This window comes from Pipra filicauda, unplaced genomic scaffold (assembly GCF_003945595.2).
Source record: "Pipra filicauda isolate LSUMZ 115617 unplaced genomic scaffold, ASM394559v2 scaffold67_size6003252_pilon, whole genome shotgun sequence".
NCBI classification, from domain to species: Eukaryota; Metazoa; Chordata; class Aves; order Passeriformes; family Pipridae; genus Pipra; species Pipra filicauda.
Genome location: NW_024104842.1, coordinates 4,704,895 through 4,711,652, shown reverse-complemented (window position 1 = coordinate 4,711,652; position 6,758 = coordinate 4,704,895).

The window sequence follows — 6,758 nt, the reverse complement described above, 5'->3', positions numbered from 1 at the left end:
CAGGGAAAATTGCATTTCTTTATCTCTCTGTTTGAGTATTCTGATTGAATACTGGCCTCTGACTGCTTAATGCTTATTCATTCCTCATTTTCCGGGCAGATCACTAGTTTGTGAAGATAATTAGAACCCCCTGCTATTTCTTCTAAGCCTTGAATCTTCAGGCTAATTAAACTGGAGTGCTGCATATATACATGCAGCTGACAAAGGCATGTAGCAAGGTACTAGGAATCATACTGTTTGTGTAACAGAGAAGTAAAAACTGGTTGCATCTGCTAGGACAGTTTTTGCTATGGCCCTCAATTTATTTTGCCCAGCAAACATCACTTATTTTGTTCTGTTATTGGAGCTTCCTGTATCTTCTAATACTATCTATGCTTTTGAACAAATAATATCCTAATATTTTTTCAGTACAACATTAAAGTATGGCATCTAAACTTGAAGAAAAGTTGGCAAGTTCTTCATCCTAAGATCATCTTCTCCCAATTCTTCTCATTTTTCCCTGAGGAGTTAATCTTAAATTCAAACCATCCAAGATAAGTGAATACACATCAGAGAAGTGCGTATATAAATGCATTATAGGCAAGAAGGCTACAAAGAATGTTTCTCTCTCCAGGTACCATTTTTCTCCTTTCATCTGTTTTAGCATAGAGATAGCCTAGAGGCACTGCTGGACACTTTTTCTTAAAGATCTTCAAGGCTTTACTCTTTGAACAAACTACTGCAAGTTTTCAATGTTTCCTTTTTTCCTCCAGACAAATGTAGTAACTTTTACTTAATTTGGGAGGAGCCAAACAGCTAAACAAGGAAAACTACTGGCACTCAACTGTGTCTCAAGATGAAGTAAAGTTATGAGCAATGTTCAAAAGTTGCCAAGAAGGTTGTCTGTACTTATATCATGAATATCCAGCTTCAGTAAGATCTGTTGTTCCCACCCTGAGGCAGATGCACATTGCTGTCATACTTGTTTCTCCAAATGAAGTTGAACTGTGACTGTAAATGAGATCATGCCATTGTGAATGGGTAGAGGCATGCATCCTGATGGATTCCAGTATCTAAAAGCAACAAGAGTATTTAACTGGGAAGAGAATAAGAACTTTTAAGGACTCTATGGTTTTCAGCACAAACTCATACAGTAACTTTGTTTTTTTTTTCAATTATTTTCCAAACATTTTAGTTCTGAATTTAAGCAGGGTTTTAGTCAATTTTGCTCCAATATTAATCTATAATTTAAGAACTGCAAAAGATCTTTTCTTCTTTTGGTATAATATTTTGAAAAGAATCATTCAGGAAAGAAATTTGATATGCTTAGCATGGCTACAGAATTTTGAAATGCCATAATTTGTGTACTGCACTGAGTATTTCTGAAGAAATCCATATATTTACAGATCTTTTTCTCCAGTTTTTCTTTCTAACACAAAAATTCCAAACTTAGTTTATAATAGTTCGATCTCAGATGTCTGATACCAGATATAAGTAGTCAAAAAATAAGGTTTCCCGCATTCAATGTTACATAGCCTTGAAGATACAGAATCACAGAATTGCAGTCACAGAATCATAAAACTGGTCAGGTTGGAAGGGACCACAGTGAATCACCTGGTCCAACCTCCCTGTTTAAGCAGGGCCATCTTAGAGCACATTGCACAGGATTGTTCTTGAATATCTCCAGTGAGGGAGACTCCACAGGTTCTCTGGGAAATCTGTTCCATTTCTCAGTCACCCACAGAGAAAAGAAATTCTGTCTTATATTCAGGTGGAGCTTCCTGTACATCAGTTTCTGCCTGTAACCTCTTGTCTTATTGCTTGGCACCACCAAGAAGAGCCTGGCTCCATCCCCTTCAGATCCCCTCACCTTCCCTTCATATACTTACATATATAAATGAGGTCCCCTCTCAGTCATCTCTTCTGAAGGCTGAACAGGCTCAGCTCCCTCACCCCTTCCTCATAACTGAGGTGCTCCAGTCCCTTAATCATCTTCGTAGCCCTCAGAAGGACCTGCTCCAGGAGCTCCATGTCTCTCTTGTACTGAGGAGCCCAGAACTGGATACAGCACTCCAGATGCACCTCACTAGGGCCTCTCTTGACCTGCTGGCAAAGCTCTTCCTAATGCACCCCAGGATACCACTGGCCTTCTTGGCCACAAGGGCACACTGCTGCCTCTTGGACAGATTGTTGGCCACTAGGATTCCCAGGTTCTTCTCCACAGAGCTGCTTTTCAGCAGGTTTGCCCCCAGCCTGTACTGGTGCATGGGGTTATTCCTGCCCAGGTGCAGGACCCTGCATTTGCCTTCTAGTCCTTCCTCCAAGTGTTCTCAGGAAGCTAAGTTTCTGCTATAGCCAATTATCTGCCCCTAGAATGTGCTCACAAATCAAGACTAGAAGACATGAGACTTTTTATACCTCATTTGTAGATGGAATTGTTTAACTGTCTCTACATATCTTGCTTTCAGAGTGTGCTCCAAGAGAGATAGTTTCTTGTAAGGTTTACCAGGTCAGCTTTGAACAAAAACATGGTCAGGAGTGCAGTCTCACTTGTAGTGGTGTCTGCAAGTCTCTTTCCTGCTGGCTTAAAATAGTCACACAAGAAGTAATATATCCAGGTTCAAAGCACTCCACGTGATTTGGAGCAGCATATGGACTGTTGATCTCTTGCTACCTAAGGAACTGTCATTATCACTGGGTTATTAGGTACTCTGATGGAGAAAGGAAGAGGAATCTTTTAGTAATAAAACACTTCCCTTCAATTAAAAAAAAAAAAAAAGTGTGTAGATGGATGCTGAATACTTAATTACATAACTTAATAACTACACCATAAAGACAGAGATTCACTCCCCAAAAGCCTACATTAAATTCATAATCTCAAAAGCTCTCATTACAATTAATGGCAAGATCACAGCCTTAGTCCAGAGATAGTTCTATTACAAAATTTGAAGTCTGAGGTGGCTATGTTCAAGAGTCAGATGTTGAAAATTATATTCAATAATTCCAGGCTAATCTAAACGACCTCGGTACTAGTCATTGCTCTAGTTAAAAACAAAGTATTCAAAGAAAAGGCATTCTGACAAGAGGAATGTAGTCTCAGTTCAGAACACTGTCTCTGCTAGTCTATTGCCTGCTTGCTCAGGAGTTAGAAGCTCTAGGATCAATTGCTTTCCAATTCTCCGGGGAAAGATGCACCACTGATTGTCTAGGTATCAATGGATTGCTACAGCAGCTTAAAGAAGCTGCCACATTCTCTTTTTTGAAAAAATTTACTTTGCTCAGATGTCTAACCAAAGGAGCTGTTTCGTGGCTATGAATCCAGACTGCAGAAGGGCATCTAGAAAACTCCATGGCACTTCCAGAGAGTACCTGCCTCAGCATACAAGTGAATCCTGTTCTCAGATGTAACTCTCCCCTTCCACTGCATAAGGAAAATAGGTGACTGCTTGAAGTTATGCAACAGGGTATCCAATAGCAGAAACTAGCATTGTTCCCTGTGTGGCTAATGGAGAGAAAGACCTAATGAGGCCTGTGCTCTAAATCACTGTCTGGTAAGGTGCCTACCTTTTGCCATTGATTAGATGGAGAGTTCAGAGTTTCCATTACCTTAGAGATATAATATAGTTGATGAACCTCAATTATTACTGAATATTAGGGAGTGTGAATAGCTTGCAACTCTCCTTTTAAGTCTAACTTCCTCTTGTGGATTTAACCCTCTGGTCTGAGCAGAAGAAAAAGTCAGATTTAAAATAGATTATTTCTGCTTTTTCTTTCTTTTTTTTTCCCCCTCCCAGCAAAGGACAAGAGATTAATACGGTATGAAGATCTCTTAGAACAGAAGTATGCTCTTCAATGTTTGAAAGCAATCCATATCTAACTACTGATTGAAAATGGCAAAATTACTCTGTTGAAAACTAACATGTCAAGCTAGCCAAAATATTCGAAGGTGATTACTTTTTTTCATCTCTTGGGAAATCAACGATTAATATAGAGATAAGAAGCTATTTTTCTAAAAGAGTGGTGTCTTGCTTACGGCCAACCAGTCATTGACAGGTGAACCTGAATATTGTGACAATATTTGACAATGTGTGTCAATTAGTAACTTTTTAAAATATAATTGCACACATAATTAAATGGTTTAGGGTTTTTTTGCACCCTCTGTCTGTCTTACTCTAAAGCACATCCTGCTCTGGCAACTTAAATTACAATCTATTAAACTTCTATAAGTAATTTAATTTCTTGTTTAGTATATGAATTCAAACACTAAGGATATGCTTATCTCTGATCAGTTGTCAAGAGGTAGAAATTAGGATAGTACTATTAAGTATCAACTATTCATTTTAGTTTCAAACCATGAATCCATTAATTACAAGTATTTTGAACACATACTTCACATTCAGTGAGAATGGTACGTAAGTTGTAGCATTTTACTATGGCTGCAACAATGAATTAAATGCAAGAATCTCCCACATTAAAACTGTTATTTGCAACTTAGTTAATAGTTTTATATTGATATTTCACTGCAATCTCCAAAGAACCTCCTTGATCTCTTTCTTTACAGTAACTGCAGCTGTAAAAAAAAGTTACAATAGTATGGGCTTTTTTGTAATGGAAAGCAAGATGTCTCCAAAAATAAAAGGATTCCAACACTCTATTGATTTTGAGATAACTGGAAAAAATAATTTAACTATGCATCCATAACAACTATGAATGACCCTCAAAAATCACTGGCGGACCAGGAATTAATAACCAGAACACATTCCCTGTGCAACTATTTGGATTAATTGCATTAAGAGACTTAATTTTGAAGGATTTGGGAATGTTTTTGCAAGGTTTAGGAAGGATTTCATTGGGATTACATGATGAGAAATTTTAAGTGTGCTTAACTGGTCACATTAACTCTCTAGGCAACCATGAAACACATCCGTCATCCACTGCTTAGTAATTCTTATCCAAGATTTTGTCACCATAAAGGGAGTATCTTTATAATTCACTGTATATTTTAGCCAGCCAGCAGAAAAAAACCCTGTGCCTTAGCAAGAATCTCAGTGCTGATGTTGTTCTTCAGACGGTTGGATTAGAACAGGGTGTGCTTGTAGTCCGCATATTTTTGTTCTCTTGTGTTGCCTTCAGAGAAATGTAACTTTACTCTTTAATCTAAAATGATATTCCATTTAAATTGGTCTAAATTTGCCACATGATAATATTCCTTGCCAATATCTTTATTCAAAGCTCTGCTAATTGCAAATTTAACTTAGGTATTTAAACTGAGCACCAATGTCCTATGACTAAGATATTATTTCAAGGGACAAAATGTGCATAAACCAAAACGTTTTAGCAACTGGATGTCAGTAGCTCTACTTGTGCAAAATAACCACATCAATTTTATGCCAAATGTCCTGTGACATGAACTGATACAAAAAGGCAGGCAATCAGGTCTTCTACATAAATTCTGGAAAACTGAATTTAAAAAAAAGTTTTTTACTTTTCATAATTCTGAGAAACCTGAAGTTTTGGAAAGAAATGTACTTTTCTTTTTTCCTTTTTTTTTTTTCCCTTATGAGATCACAACTGCAGTAATATACCAAAATGTGTGTCCAGTTCTGAGCATGCTGTTCTATTGTAGGCTGTAATCTGAATGTAAATATTGCAAATACACACCAAAAAAAAAAAAAATGGTGCCTGCAAACACCATTGGGAAAAATAAGAGGCAGCTGTGCACATAGCTACAATAACAGGGGACAAATCTATGAACAGATACAGATTTACTCAATTTCTGTTTTAAAAATAGAATCTACCTTTCACTTCAGGTAACTTGCCTTATTTGCTACATCAATTATCATTGTACAGAGAAACACTGATTTTTTTTGATGTAAAGGCAGACAGGAAGTAAAAAAATAGTCAGATATTAAACTTATACTTGAGTGATATTAATTTGCTTCTTTGTTCTTGAAATATGCATATTTAATTACCTGTGGGAGATGTTCTTGTGGACACTGGATTTTTCAAAATCAAAATAAGGTGTGTACAATTATTGATGGAATTACCTGCCAAGGAATTGTAAATAAGGTTAATGAAAACTTTTATTTTGTAAGTAATATAACTACCTCTTTTTAAAACTTGCATCTTCCAAAATATCTTCCCTTGTGACCTGGGAACTGCAGTGTTGAAACTGAATGGCAGCAACTGAGATTTCCTGACTCAAGGAAATATTGTCACAAAAGCAGCTAAGACTATTCTACTTGGAATGCTGTAAAACACAAACAGTGTTTTATATATATTTATATTTCTCTCTTGGTTGCACTACTACGTCATTAAAAAACTGCATCAGCAATAATTTTGTCCAACAAGTGTTTTTCGGCTGTTCTCATTTAGATGCTCTTACCTAAAAACCATCCTGATTTAGAATTCAGCATTGGGCATTTGTTTCAGACTAGAACTGTAAGATTGGTATCTCTTACAGTGCTCTTACCTCTCTTCGTTTTGTTGCAAATATATTCTTAAATGCTTTTATTAAAGCACATAAACTCCCAAATTTTTATCAACCACTGCTACACACTTTAATATGAAGCTCACCAACAATAGTTTGTAAGTATCTGGAACTCAACTTTAAGTGGAATAAAAGTGCATGCAAAAGGTGAGTTACTGCAGAATCTCTGGTTGAAATTCATTTACATGAGTGAAAAAATGGCTAGAGAATTAATGATTACTTTTGGAGCTTCTGATGTATCTGCAGAATCAGATGTGGAATTGAAAACCCAATCTACTGAAAAACATCC